Source organism: Abrus precatorius, unplaced genomic scaffold (genome assembly GCF_003935025.1).
Source record: "Abrus precatorius isolate BTA unplaced genomic scaffold, Abrus_2018 Scaffold3, whole genome shotgun sequence".
In the NCBI taxonomy this organism is placed as follows: Eukaryota; Viridiplantae; Streptophyta; class Magnoliopsida; order Fabales; family Fabaceae; genus Abrus; species Abrus precatorius.
The window spans coordinates 13,606,983-13,623,494 of NW_020874373.1; the positions used below are offsets into that span (position 1 = coordinate 13,606,983).

The 16,512-nt window shown below is 33.8% G+C and overlaps 1 protein-coding gene and 1 pseudogene across 1 annotated transcript in view; both read left to right on the forward strand.

Annotated features, from left to right (window-relative positions):
* The window catches only part of LOC113863181 (abrin-a-like), a 30,023-nt gene extending 18,063 nt beyond the window's left edge, over positions 1–11,960 (forward strand). The window contains 2 exon segments of the mRNA XM_027496653.1: positions 6,130–6,137; positions 11,951–11,960. The gene's annotated coding sequence lies outside the window, so the exon portion shown is untranslated.
* On the forward strand, positions 11,954–13,926 carry LOC113862215 (annotated as a pseudogene).
* Positions 13,927–16,512: the final 2,586 nt, after the last annotated feature.

The window sequence follows — 16,512 nt, forward strand, 5'->3', positions numbered from 1 at the left end:
TAATTTAATAATAACTAAAAATATAATAACATTTCAATTCATTTTTCATCTTTTTAATGTATTAAAATTGAACAAAAAATTAATATACAAATTCTCTTAACATATTAATTTTCAAAATATTTTATATTAGCTAATTAAAAAAAGGTTTAAATACCTTTTAACTACCTCCAAATAGGGTTTATTTCAAAAAACTACCTCAGAATTTTTTTTTTCATTTTATACCTGATGTTAACCTCTGTCAGTTAAATTGTGACGTGACTATTAGTTTGCCACATCATCGTTGATCTTTATCATCTATCTCACCATTAAATCACCACGTCAGGATTCCACATAAGTATTTTTAAATTTTAACCTAAACGTTGCGTTTTAGGTGATGTGAGGGAAAGAGGGTCAAATCTAAAACCCTAATTGAAGAAGAAGCATGGAACAAAGATGCTGAAGACGAACTCAAAAAGAAGAAGAAGTAAAAAAGGAAAAAGAAGGTTAGGCTTCTCTATCGTGTGTTGTCATTGTCCATCTCGGGTTCTGTTTTGATTCTTCGTCTTGAAGAAATGAGTAGTGTGAATGGTTCATCGTACTTATCTTCTGCACGAGCTGTAACTTGCAAATGTAAGAAGCCTGCTATAATTTTGACCTCACAGAGCAAGGATAATCTAGGTAGAGGTTTTGGAGATGCTCTGGTTGGAATGTAAGTTCAACTGGTTGTATTTGTTCTGGATTTGTAATTGTGTTTACAAAATTGTTTGTATTTGGTTTACAGGAACCTAATTCTTGCAATTATTTTCGTTGGGTTAAAGATCCTGTAGATGGGGACAATGAGTCTATTATGTCAAAAGAAATCTATACAATTCAAGAATTGAAGGCAATGATCTATGATTTAATGAAGGTTGAAAAAGCAACTAAGGAGAAAAAGGGAAAAACCAAAGAAGGGATGGTGAGACTTTAGTAAGAATGTCATGATCTCCATCAACAACTTGCATTAATGAACCTTAAAATATTTGACAAGAAGAAGATTATTGTTGAGAGGAATAGGGTAAAGATTTTAGGATGTTTAGTGATTGTGCTTTGGTTTTTCATTACCATTGTGAGCATTGTAGTAGCAATGATTGTTGTTGGTAGGAAAATTTTAAATGTTGACAGTTTGTAATTTAATGAAGTGAAAGTTGCTTTGAATATAGTTGAATGAATTCAATGATAGAAGATTTATGCTTATGACTTTGTTCACTGTATTTTTTATTCTGTTTAGTTTGTTGAATTTTGTTGTATTCACTATAAAAACTGATCATGATTTGATAACAATTCACAATCAATGTACTGTTGTGATTACTTGTTAACTACCTCTATAAATTGAGTGTTGCATAATAGTACTTATAAATATGAATCATTTTTGTTTAATTACCTCTATAATTCAATTTTTTCATATTACTACCTTAAATTTCTAAATTTGGTAAATAACTACCTTATTTTGTAATGAGTAACAAATTAGAAAATGTGTGAAAATAAGACATCAACATACAGAACAGTGATCCCAAAAGGTGCGCATGTTGCACATTGTTTAATGTAATCAAAAGGTACAAAAAGTGGTCTATAAATGGGTTCCCATTCACATGAATACTAACTTAAAGTAAGCTGTTGCACATTGTTTAAAATAAAGTTACATTATTCCCAATACAATATAGCATAGAGTATTATTCCCCTTCCAAAATGGTTGCCAAAAAACACAGTCTTCATTCAGATCTAGTTGGTTGACTTGGTGGAGTTGATAAAGGTGGCCCTTCATTCAGATCTGCAGCAATGGCTTCATTCATCTCTACAGTAGTAGATGTTCCATGTGCTCTTGCACTAGATCTTGTGGTTAGTCCCATACGTGGTCTTGTTGGCACCATTTTTGGCTGTAAAGGTAAATCATTAGCAATTTTACTAAAGCCATGAAATGATGAGGCTAATACATATACCATTTTTTGAACTAGTAAAAATGGTTATGCATCTGCTGCTACAGGTGGAAAAGGTAATGAGCTTTCAACATTTGCCTCAGCTGTTTTCGTGTGTGTTGGTTATGGTCGTGCTGGTTGTGGACATGTTCTTGTGTTATGACCCTATACACCACATCTTTTACACTTATACTTACCAATATCTCTTGTCAATCTTGTCAGATTTGGATTAATCTCATTAGATTCCCTTCTTCTCAATTTTTTAGGACTTGTAGGACCTTTTTTATTTTTAAAGGGTAGGATCTCATCAAATTCAGTTTCAGGCCACATGTCCTAGCCATTTGTGGTGGAAATCTTGTGTGCATAACACATGACATAAGTATCTCAAAAATAATGGTCATTAATATAGTTCATCAAGTCCAATTTTTTGAATTACAGGACAGCCACAACATGCCTGCATGGAACGCCCACTAGATCCCAGAAATTACAACTACAATAGTTCTTATTGATATCTATTATAAACTTCTCACTAGAATGTAAATAGGTCACTTCAAAGTCTCCATGCCATCCCCAACTTGCTACCTAATTCCCTGACTTTTCAATAGGGCAGCCACAACATGCCTGCATGGAATGCCCACTAGATCCTAGAAATTACAACTACAATAGTTCTTATTGACATATATTATAAACTTCTCACTAGAATGTAAATAGGTCACTTCAAAGTCTTCATGCCCTCCCCAACTTGCTACCCAATTCCTTGACTTTTCAACCTCCTTATCCTGTCGTTTTAAAGGCTTAGGCATAATCTATCCCCTGTTTGCACTAACTTTCTCTCTAAGGTTAGAAACCCTATTAATCAAATAGATCCTTATCCACTCAAACATTGTAATAATTGGTTTATCCCTTGCAATCAGAATTGTGTTGTTAAATGCTTCACTCAGATTATTCATTAATATATCACATTTTGGTTAACTTGAAAATTTATGCTTACACTATGCTCTCCTATCTAGATTAAATAGCCACCAGTAGGCAGTCTCGTTTAAATCTCTGATCTGCTGCATGTAAGCCCTCCAAAGCTATTCATATGTTGCTTTGGCAGCACCCATCATGAGATCTCTTAGTTGTAGTCCTCCTCCAAAATTCTTTATAAAATTGTTGTATAAGTGCCTCAAACAGAATCTATGCTCAACAGGAACATAAAATTCTTCAAACATTTGCATCAAGCCCTGTAAAAAATGAACTAGAAACTCAGCAAAAATATTGAATGGAAACGAACCAACATCTCAAAACGAACCAACATCTGAAAATGGATATTTACCTTTTGTTGGTCACTCATAATTAAAGACCCACTTATTTTCCTCAATGGAGCCAATATCTTCTAAGAGCAAATTCAAAAACCATTTCCAAGTATCCTTTGTCTCAGTCTCCACCACAGTAAAAGCCAAAAGAAGGTATTGATCATTTGGGTCTCTCCCAACAAAAATCAAAAGTTGGCCACCAAATTTGTTTTTTAAGTGACATTTATCCACCCCTATCAATGGCTGACATGCCTTCTTAAAGGCTAATTTTGGACATTCAAGGCACATGTAGAAACTCCCAAACCTTGGCAAAATCTCCATAGAAGGCCTAAAAACCTTGATCACATAGGTATTGCCTGCGCTTCTTTGTTTAAGTTTAGCTACATATCTCCACAGTAGTCCATACTATTTGTCAAAGTCACCATCAATCACACTTTTAGCTATTTGTTTAGCCCTGAATGCTCTTGACAGTGTTATCCCTATGGAATAGTTGGATTTAATTCCTCCAACAATATTCTTTAATGTCATGTTAGTGGTCTTGGCCTTCATCTTGTTAATCAAAACCTTCGCAACCTAAGTTGACTTCACACTCTTATTGTGGAAGACCCTTCCACATGTGTGTTTTCCAACCAGAGTGTTCAGCCTATAAGTCTCTAAATTACTGACCTTACTAACATACATAGAGTATTCAATACAATACCTACATTTTTCCCTTGCCCTCCTCTTGTCATTCAAATCAAATTTGATTTCCTTTCCAATCAACACATTGTACTTTTGAATTGCATCCTTAAACTCCTTGATGGAACCAAACTCCAAATCCAACTTTCACTTGTAATGCTTATTCAATTCATTAGCATTAAATTTGGAATATTTTCTTCTATAACCATCTTCCTCAGAGTCATCACTGAGCAGCTCTTCACTTGCATAACCATGATCAATGTTATTTGCTTGTACTTTCTTGCACCTTATAAAAATCATCTGCATTGTGTAAACCTTGATGGAACCAAACTCCAAATCCAACTTTCACTTGTAATCCTTATTCAATTCATCAGAATTAAATCTGGAATATTTCCTTCTGTAACCATCTTACTCAGAGTCACCACTAAGTAGCACTTCACTTGCATAACCATGATCAATGTCATCTGCTTGTACTTTCTTGTGCCTTATAAAAATCATTTGCATTGGGTAAACCTTGAATACTTTGACAAAAAAACATTCACTCTTTTTTATTGCCTCTTTCTAGCATCCTTCTTTTTTCTTTTTCGTTTTTTCTTACCTCCAGGTTTCTCAACAACAACAACAGTCCCAACATCATCATCACCATCCCCAACCCCAATAGCACCATCACCACCCCCAACATCAGCATCGCCACCCCCAACAGCCACCCTTCTTCTAGACTGACCATCACTCTGAAGCGCACTTAGTAAGTCTCTTTTAGGGTTCAACTTTTCAACAGAATCTTCATCCCCAGAAATCTAGACAGCTTCTACACGGACATTGACTTTGTTAGGTTGATGAACACTCTGAGCAATATTTACCTCCTCAGCCTCAACATCTTCATTCACTTTCTTTGCAAATGACTTCTTCCTTCTACCTTTTACTCGCCCAAATTCTGGAACGTCTCTGTCAAATCCATCATCCATGTCACCAACCCTATCCTCCTCACTTTCATCTAAATGAATTTTGTTTAGAGATTCCTCCTCACTACTGGAAAAATTGTCCCCAACAATACCCTCGTTGCCTCCTTCACATTATTACATATGGCAAAATTAGCCATGTCCAGGGCTACACTCACAATTGATTTTCTTGAAGTCAGAAGGACCAAATTTCAACCATATCCTCATAGGGTGCTCTCCGTAACTTAAGTCTTCTTTTAAAATCCCAAGTGCTTCAAAGTATGACCACCTATCCATATCAATATTCCTCACAAGAATAGCCTCTTTGCCCCTAACATAGTGCATCACGGGGTCCAGTTCAAAATGATCCCCGTGATGAATTATAGCATTGAAAGCCATCTATATACAAAAAGGAATAAACATTCATGTCAGGTAAAGTAAAAATTTACGAAAGAAAATCCTAACCCACAATAATCTAATCAAATAACACTTACCTTCAACAATGTCGACAATGTCCACAACGATGCTCTGTATTAATCTTCGCTCAAGAATCGGCGCTTTCTAGAACAACAAAAAGAGTCGCAAGATAGACTTTGCAAAATGTCGTCTCTGGTAACAATCACAGTGCTTGGGAAACAAGGAAAAAATAACAACGCTGATGTTTGTTTCAAAAAAGAAAAACAGCAAAGGTGAAGAAGATGAGAAGCAAATTACAATGTCAGATAAGGGGTTCAACGATTTTTTGCTTTCTATTTGGAAATATTTCACTTGAAGATCAAGAATTCAGTAACTGCCCAATGGTGGTTTAAGCTTTCCTTCTTCAACATTTCCCCAAGTGTTAACACTGCGTGTTTAAATTTCTATTTTTAATTTTTTTTTCTTTTTTTAAATTCAAAATTACTGATGTGAAATCCCGACGTGGTGGTTTAATAGTGAGGTAGATGAGAGAGATCGATGGTGACTCGGCAAATAGTTAGCCATGTCACCCTTTAACTGACAGAGGTTAACGTCAGGTATAAAATTGAAAAACAAAATTTATGAGATAGTTTTTTAAAGTAAACCCTATTTAGTGGTAGTTAAAAGGTATTTAAACCTTAAAAAAATATAATTATTTTATGTGCATGTAATAATTAAACTTATTCAAATAAAATAAGCTTACAAAACTAACAACAGATAATCTTAAACACAATATTAAAGTTAATACTAACTTGATAATTTCTCTCAATTTTTTCAAATTTATTCTCTACAAATTAATCTTACTATTTATACATAATATTTTTTTAGATAATTGAGTGTAGTTAGATGACTTTAACTAGAGGATAAATATGGGTATCACAGAAATAATGATGTTTATACATGATACAAAATTTGTAGAATCAAGCCACGTGTCAAAATTGTGATAGTTGTGTCCTTGCCAAAGATGAAACTTGTAGTATTATGCCATGTGTATAAATTATGCAAGTTTACAAATTTTGTAGGATTACACTATGTGCATAAATCATGTAGTTTTGTCACTATAGTAGACAAAACTGATCTTTATGCCACATGATTACTTGTATTTTGTTGCTACAGAATACAAACATGCTCTCATTTTGACAAGTGTCATCTTGCTAGAGTTTCATCTTTTCTTGGGACAAAATTTGTAACTGCCATCATTCGTGATTTGTTTCGTAAGAATAAAGCTTGTTGATTGAGAAAGACAATAATTGTTGATGTTGCTACCGGACTAATATGAAAATAATAACACAAAATAAAAAAAATAGGAACTTATCTGTTTAGACTAAATCTCTCAATATGACAAATAGAAATCATGTTACATAATTAGTTTATACCAAAAATAAAATTTTCAAAAGTTTATAAATCAAGATTTTTTTTAAGAATCAAAACCAGAAGAATACATACACATGGTACAATATTCACAACGAGAAACAACAAATAATAAAGAAATCTAACTTTTGAAAAATGAATTATTAGAAAAATATGTACAAGAAAGATACTATTTTTTCCATTCAGTATTAATTGAAATAACAGATAAACCGAATTGTAAGAAAAGAGTTGATATGCTTGTTCTTATATTATTATGAGAGATGAGGTTATACCTAATATAAGATTCAATAGTAGCAGCCTTAAAAAGTAATTTTCATGATGGACTTGCCTTGTTTAATTGTCATCATGATTTTTTAATGAAACTGGATAATGTAAAAATAACAGAAGTTATAAAAGTTTTTATAATTTCTCCAACTAATATTGTGGATGAGTTTACGATCTTTTTCATATAATTTGTAGGATATATTATAAAATTTTAAAAATAAATTATAATTTTAAAATTTTAATATAAGCAAAGAAAACTGAAACAATAACGATAGAAACAAATACAAAAAATAATAATTTAGTACAAACCTCCAAATCGTTTAATCAAGAAAAATTAAATAAAAAGATTTTAGATGAATAAATAATAAAAAAATAGAAATATTGAAAGTACCGAATACAAATATAAGATAAATTATAGGAAAAAGCATAAACTATTCGTAAGATATAATTCTTAAAATCACAGAATATGAACAACATATTCATTCTGAAATGATCAGCTGAGTTATAGGCAAATGACCCTAGCTTTAGCTAGTTCTATCTGTTTCTTTGGATAATTAGGTGACCAATCATTTTCAGGTGTTTGAGTTTTATTTTCATATGTGAAGGGAATATTGAGATATTGCTTAGAATTGGATCAAATCTCCAATACTGTTTTTTTTTCCATCAAAATGCAATTTTACTATAACTGTAATGTAATATAAATAATCATTTTCATATTATAAGAAAAATAGGGCTAATTCATTTTCAAAAACTAGTTGATATCATATTAAAAAATGACAAAATTTAGGTGAAATTTCAACTTTAATCGGTGAACCGTGCCAACTATACTGCACTTACGATTTGTTTACTTAAAAATTGGGTATCACTCATTTCTCAAAATTAGCTTAAAGGAAAAAATTTAGATATTTTGACACATGATAAGTTATTTTTTTTTGTATCCATGTATTAATTCTGGCATTACGATGAATAGGTGGTTGATAACTGTTAATTAAACTTAGCTTGGCATCTTCTTAATAGAATATTGGAATTCTAAGCAACTTGTAATATTCTTAGTACCTGTAACAAAATTAATTGTTATGGATTTGGATCCTTTATTTTGTTGAATAATATAACGTGGTTATGTAAGAGAAAGAAAGACAATTTTTATTAATTTATTTAGTAGGTTCAAAACTAATTTTAGTGAGTTCTTTTTAATAAAAATATAATTTTTTTCGTTTTAATTAACATGACTATATTATATTTTTTAATCAGAGAAACTTCTTTATAAGTTCTTACATACAATAAAAAAATTATGTAGTAAAATAAAACAAACTCATTTTACAAGTTAAAATTAACTTATAGTTTTTTTATTTATTTTTAATATTTTATTATTTAGTTTATCTAAAACTTAATGATAATTATTTTAAAAAATATTAATTTTTTATGTTAATTTTTTCGCCTACAAAGACTTATCTAGAAACTTACCCAAACTAGTCGGATACGGATCCTCTCATGTTCTGGCGGGAACATGACTCTCCTGTCACCGTTCGCTTAAGCGCATTCGTACCGACTTAAGTAAATTTAAGTGAATTTTCGCTTCAGTGGTGATTTATAGCTTAAGCGGCACAATTATGGGATCCGGGCTTCAAAGCGAGTCCAAGCGAGGTTGTTGAAACCTCGCTTAAGTGATAGTTCATGACTTAAGCGAATGTAAAATTGCTCTACTCAGCCCAAGCGAGTATAGTTAATCCTAAGCGAATTTTGAATAGAGAATCATGACTTTCAGGCTAGGTTATCACTTAAGCCATTTTAAAATCGCTTAAGCGAAATGTTATTGGCTTGAAGCGAAAGCAAGCAAATTTATTTAAAAGAAGCAAATTTGGGATAGAGAGCACTGATGCACAGGCCTCTAATTCGCTTAAGCTAATATGTATCTGCTTAAGTGAATTGTGAATGACTTAAGTGAAAATAAGGGCTTAAGCGAATTATGCAGAAAAAGGGTAAATTATGCAGAAACTGATAGCATGTTATCAAAGGGTAAAATTTTGTAAAATTTGTTATCAATATCAATTCTAGTCATCCAAAAATAGTTAAAAATGGTAGCAAAAGATGTATAATAGACCATTCCATTCCATTCCAATAAAGGTACACAATCGTTCACAATGATGCATAACCAAAAACAATTCATTAATACATAGACAAATCAATAAGAAAAGAAGCCATTCCATTCCATTCCATTCCAATCCAATCAAATATCATCCAAAATTGTGAAAATATAATCGTTCACTAGACTTCAAAATATCAATTGATCCTCTCAACATAACATGGATAAATACTTAAGTTTATTTCATTAATAAAATGTAATTGTTCAAAATGAAAATATACACCAAATAAAATCCATGACAAAATAGGAAATATTTCAAAATAAATACATCCATAAATGATTTTAGGACTATGGATTTGTCATGTCTGCCTCATAGTCCTGCTCATTGAAGTCTTGATTATGTTGTTCGTCATTGTTTGCAACATTATCCTCATCCTCTCCAAGTTGTTCTTGTGCTTCGTCCTCAACTGGTGGTTCATTTCCCTGAATATCTTCGTTAGCTCCCTCCTTTGGCTAGACCATATCATCCTCTGCATTTTGGTGGTCAAGTGAGAAAGTTGGGCTGTCTCCAGGCCAGGATACAATAGTTGCAAAAGCTTCAGGAATAGGCCACGGGAAAGTAGAAGTCTCTCCATGATGTTGGTGTAATGTAAACCTATGAATTGACAAAATGAGGGTTATGTTAAACAAATTAAACATTTCCAAATAGCATGTACAAGAAATTCTTTAAATAAAATTTACTTGTAAAAGGCCTCATTCAGCTGTGTATACGCTCGATTGTTTGTTGCATTTTGTTGTTCTATATGAGTCAAATGGCATATGACAGCAGAATCTGTATGTGACATGTGAGGCATGGATGGTGCAGTTGGTGGTGGTGTCGGTGCAGGTGCTGCAGATGAGGTCAACTGAGAATAAGTTGGAATAGGATGCTCTAATGGATTCGTGCAATAATTTCTGATGAAGTGAGAATTTATAGGTTTCCTCAATTTAATTGTTTGGTTGGAGCAGTCGGGAATGCTAATACCTTGTGAAGCACATAGAGCAGTGATCAGAGCAGGGAAACCTAAAGGCTTCGTCACTGATGCAGTAGTGGAGGTGTTGGACATAACAAATTGGTGAATTTCATCTGATATGATTGTTGCTATGTCCACAGTTAACTTTTCCATAAAGCTATAAATCAGATATGCTTGAGGCATTCGAACATCTGAGGTGTGTGTGGTAGGGGCTATGTTTGCAAAGAGAAACGAAGTCCAAATTTGAGGCAGAGTGTTTAAACTTTGTCTCTTGAACCTCATTGCCTTTCCAGTAGCATTTGTCTCAAAGGATTTCCCGGGTATGCATAAGATGTTAGCCACCTCCTAGTCTACAAAACCTAAAAATCTCTTTCGATGTTGTTGGTATTGGCAAAGCTCTCCTTCTTGTAAGGTCATAGGGTTGCCTAAAAGTGCAGAAATAGCTTCCCTATCATAAGCAATTGTTTGCCTTCGAACCCAGGACATCCTCTCTAACTTGCCTGGTATCAACGACCATGCATTTGCATAAAATTCTTTTACAATGACTTCATCTATTTGGTTGGGCAGATTTACCAAGTATTCTCATTTCCTTCTGACAATTTCCTGCATAAATTCATCATACTCTCCTTGGTCTAATACCACTTTCCTCTTAGGTAGTAATTCTCTCTACTCCAATTGAATGTATCTTTGAGCCTTTGCTCTAGTTCTGAACCTAAATTTATCCCATGATAAGATTGGTGTATGTGGTTGTGTTTGTAGTGGTTCTTGGTCATCCATAACTTCTTCATTTTGCTGTGAACTTTGCCCAACCTCAGGTCTTTGCCTTTTCCTTTGAGGAATTGACTTCTTAGGTCCCATGCTGAAATAAAAATAAGAAATAAAATAATTTATTGTAAAATAAAAACAGTTCAGTGGATATCCTAAATATACAAATTTTTTGGTTATTTCACTTCAGTGGCATAAATCACTCAATATATTGTAATTCGCATAAGCTATATAAATCTGCTTAAGTGGCTATGACATTTTTCAGTTGCATGTATGCCAACCAAATCGCTTAAGCGAATTTATGCAGCTTAAACGATTTTAACAGCACAGATAACCAGCATGGACCCAAAGATAAAATTAGGAAGAAGAAATCAAAATATTAAAGTGAAGATAACCAGCATGGACCTAGTGCAAAGTATTTTGCATGTATCACAAATAAGAATCAATATGAAAGTAAACTATTTTCACTATTAGAAACTTTCATTTGAAAAACAACAGACATTCAATAGTTTGGTTAAAAAGAAAGTACCTAAGTTGGAAGGTGGAATAAAGGATGCTGGGTTTAGGGTTTTAGGGTGGGAGAAGGAAGGAGAAATTTTAAAAGAAAGGACGAGTGCAATGAGAATGAGAATGACCAAACAGAAGACTTGGTATTTTGAACTTTAAAGAGTCTAACAGTCGCGGAATTCACTTAAGCCAATCTTATTCACTTAAGCGAATAGTCACTTAAGCAAATTACAAAGTTCATATTTTTCGCTTAAGCGAATATCTTAAGTGAAAATTAGCTTAAGCGATTTTTGTTCGCTTAAGCGAATGACTTCTTAAAGTGGCACCAAAGATCAATGGGATGACGTAGAGAGGAAGTAATAAAGTTTTTCTAGCCTTCTTTGAAACACTCTGCATCATTTCTCTTGTCTGGAGATATCATAAAGAATGGAATGGACCCATCTGAATCTACCATTTCCTTAGAGTTGTTCTAAGGAAGTTCCTGCCATCTTTGAAACACTCTGCATCATTTCCCTAGAGTTGTTTTAAGGTTCCTGCCATCTTCTTTTTGAGGTAAACATTTATTTCACATTGTATTTTCATTTATCATCTTCTTTTTAAGGAATCACAACTTATGTTCTTCCTATGTATTTTTTGGGTTAAAAAGGAAATGGAATGCATTGCATGGAAGCCGCATTTTGGGTTACAGTTTGACACTTTTGAAGAAGCATGGAAATATTGGTGTGAATATAGAAGGATAGCAGGATTTGGTGTGAGGAAACAATGTTATAACAGGAGAAAGGTTGATGGTGTAATTTCATCTTGTCGGTACGTTTGTTGTAAAGAGGGACGTCGAAAGGAGGATAAAAGAAATGCAACAGTTACAAAGCATAAGGCAGAAACTAGAACTGATTGTCTTGTAAGAATAACATTATTTTTGGGAAGCAACAACAAATATGTTGTACATGAGTTTGTTGAAGAGCATAATTATCCATTACAACTTCTAAAAACAATACACATGCTTGCTTCGCATCGTAAGATAACTAAAGTCCAAGCTCATCAAAATGATTTGGCCGAGTCCTCAGGATTATAACAGAAATCATCATTTCAGCTAATGAGCACACTTGCAGGACATTGAGCTAATGTTGGCTGTACTCCATTGGACGTAAAAAATTATTTGAAGGCTAAAAGACAAGGGGGAATATTATACAGAGAAGTCGGTTGCTTAAGGGAATACTTTCAACGATAGTTAATCAAGAACCCATCATTTTTTCATGCATACCAAATGGATGCTGAGGAACAAATCATAAATGTTTTTTGGGCAGATACAAAGATGACGATTAATTATGGGTGTTTTGGTGAAGTCGTATCACTAAACACTACATATTGCACCAATCGTGCTAATAGGCCTCTAGCCTTATTTTCAGGTTTTAATCATTATCGAGGTGTTGTTATCTTCAGGGCAGCCTTGTTGTATGATGAAACAACAGAATCATTTAAGTGGTTGTTTGAGACCTTTTTAGAAGCACACAATCAAAAACAACCTCAAACCATTATTACAGACCAAGATCAAGCAATGGCAAAGGCAATTGTTCAAGTAATGCCTCACACACATCATGCTTTTTGCATATGGTAAATAGCATAAAACACCTTGGTAATTTGATGAAAGGAGAAAGTCATTTTTTAAGAGATATGAAAAAATGCATGTATGACTTTGATTCTTCAATTGAGTTTGAGGAGGCTTGGAAAAAGTTCATAACAGAATACAATGTTGAACAAAATTCTTGGATTACTTCACTTTATTCCATAAAGGAGAAATGGACATCATGTTATCTCAAGGATGTGTTCACCCTTGGAATGCAAAGTACTCAGTTAAGTGAAAGTTTAAACTCTGATTTCAAGGCACGTATGAAACGTGGTGTTGACATCAAATAATTCTTTGGTCATTTTGAACGAGTTGTTGACGAAAAGCGTTACAATGAGCTGAAGCATGAGTACGACTCCCGCCATAAGCTACCTATGTTGCAGTATGAGGTGTCACCAATCTTAATACAAATGGCAAATGTTTACACAAATATAATATTTAACTTATTCCAACAACAATTTGCTCAATTCTTAGCTTGTAGCATATCCCAAAGGATTGAAACTCCTCCTCTAATTGAATACGTGATTACTAAAGTCCATCAACAAAGATCATGGATAGTTACGTTTGAACCTTCTTTAAGCACTATATATTGCTCTTGTAAGAAGTTTGATACATTTGACATACTTTGCTGTCATGCATTGAAAGTGTTTGAAGCCAATGATGTGAAGGTTGTCCCTGATAAATACATACTTAAGAGATGGACAATACAGGATCGTAGTGGGATTTTTCACAATGTCAAAGGAATAGAGGTAGAAGGAGATTCTAAACTTAGTGCCACACGCCGATACCGTAACCTAGCATGTAAAATGATTAGGTTGGCCTCTAATGTTTCTAGTTTAGAAGAATATTATCAGCTAGTTGATGACAATATTAAACACTTAATTGGAAAAATTACAAAGCTTCGGTTGCAAACAAACAGTCTTATGGATAAAGACAAAGATGGTGCAGAAATTATGGCCAATAATGATAGTACACAACCTAAGGGATTCAAGCGATGACCAAGCACTAAGAGGAAAGGGAGTAAACATTTCAAAAGTTGGGTTGAGCTACAAGCAAGGAGAAAGAAGAGTAGAACACCATTTTTAGCTCAATCAGCATCTCAGATTCATTTATATAATGATTTTGAATACCAGTAAATACAATTCAATTAACTTCCATATTATAACCATATAATATAACAATATAGGTGTTCATATCTTAAAGGAATGTCAACCAATTGTTTGTGATCCAGTTGAAGTACATTGTTCGGCACCTCCATGTTATGATCCTCCTCACACATTACTTAATCAATTAAGTTTCACAGATTTGTTGAGAGTAATAATTTTCAGCTTACCTTTACATTGTCTAATCATTAATGTTGGTTCCTAATATCTCTTCTTATTTTGTAGGAACAACTTCACGATACCAATGATATATTTTTGGATGATATTTGATTGGATTGGAATGGAATAGAATGGAATGGCTTCTTTTGTTATTGACTTGTCTATGTATTAATGAATTGTTTTTGGTTATGCATCATTGTGAACAATTGTGTACCTTTATTGGAATGCAATTGAATGGTTTATTATCTATCTTTTGCTGCCATATTTAACTGTTTTTGGATGACTGGAATTGACATTGATAACAAATTTTGTAAAATTTTACTCTTTGATAACATGCTGTCAGTTTCTACATAATTTACCCTTTTTTCACATAATTCGCTTAAGCCCTTATTTTTCCTTAAGTCATTCACAATTCGCTTAACCATCCCAAAAATAGGCTCAAGCCATTCACAATTCGCTCAAGCGGATACATATTAACTTAAGCGAATTAGAGGCCTGTGCATCAGTACTCTTTGTTCCAAATTCGCTTCATTCTAAATAAATTTGCTTGCTTCTGCTTCAAGCCAATAACATTTCGCTTAAGCGATTTTAAAATGGCTTAAGCGATAACCTAGCCTGAAAGTCATGATTCTCTGTCCAAAATTCGCTTAGGATTAAATATATTCACTTGGGCTGAGCGGAGCGATTTTACATTTGCTTAAGCCATGAACTGTCGCTTAAGCAAGGTTTCACCAACCTCGCTTGGACTCGCTTTGAAGCCTGAATCCCATAATTATGTCGCTTAAGCTATAAATCACCGCTCAAGTAAAAATTCACTTAAATTCGCTTAAGCTGATAGGAATTTGCTTAAGCGAATGGCGACTGGAGGGTCATGTTCCCGCTAGAACATGAGAGGATCCGTATCCAAACTAGGGATTTATTAACCTAAGATGAGGCTACAAAATAGTGAATACACCTTTAATATTTGAAGTGTGAACCTTTTACCATTTAGAAGATCACATGCAACTTATGCATTTCTTTATATTATTGATGTCATATCAAATAGATTTGGACTTCCGGCAACTAGTGAATATTTGTAGGAAGATCCTACAAACACAAGGCTTTGAACAACATCCTTGCCTCTGTTGCAGTGACCAGAATGCTAATGCTACCTTTTTGTGGCAACATCAGAACACAGGTTTATGGGATTGGGATTCAGTCCCGTTTTTGCGCGAGAACTGCACGGTCCAGTCAAACAAAATTTTACACTTTCGTTTAAGCTAAGATGCAAAATAAACGGTGCATTTACGGGATTTATACAAATTCACATATTTATACAAACAACGCCCATTATAAATCAAAAGCCATAATTGATGCTGATGGAACTGATCTCGGGATTTATACAAATTCACATATTTCAGATGGACCAGGTAGTATTGATTTTCAGGCCTTGACCATTCTCAACAAAAATCTGAGATGGGCCCTCACAAGAAGTTAATTGTTGTATAATGTGTACATCAGATGTAAGTTATGTAACATGATGCGTCGTTCTAAAATCACGATACCAACTAGGAGAGGGATTAATGTTGCCATAACAACCATAGTTGGATTTGAAGGATTATAGTTAGGGCAATATGCACATAAGTAGGAGGTGGTGCTCAACACCGGTTGTGAAGACCATTGCAACTGTTGTACTCGAAGTCTAAAATTAGGAATCTATTGATGATTGAATCTGTGATAACAAATTGACGCATCATGACCATGTTTATAACAAAGTTCACACTGCACCGAAGAGCATCTACTACGCACTTCCTCGAAAGAATTTTCCATCTCTAGAACCAAACCTTCCACCATTAGAGCATTGTGTAAATTATATTGAGTATTGGAATCTGAAGTAGGAGTAGAAGACAAAGTATGTGTGAGATTGATTTATGCTCCAGCAATGAAATCCATGTATTGAGCAATCCAAACTTCATGTGTAATTAACAAAGCTTCAATTTTATCGATTGACATATGCTCAAGTTTGCAACTAACTGGAGTAGCGGTTGATTCATAAATACGAGATCAATGATAATAACAACATGATCTTGTGAGCACATGGATCTCCAAATGAGAAGAGCGCATCAACAATATTATGAAATCGTGCGAGACTTAAGCTTTTGTGTTATGATGTTTAATTCGCAATGGACGCATACCAGCTCTCGTGTGCACATAAAAATGAGCGTGAATTCGCTCCCATAGCTGATAAGAATGACGACAACCAATGCATCGAGTGAGGATTGC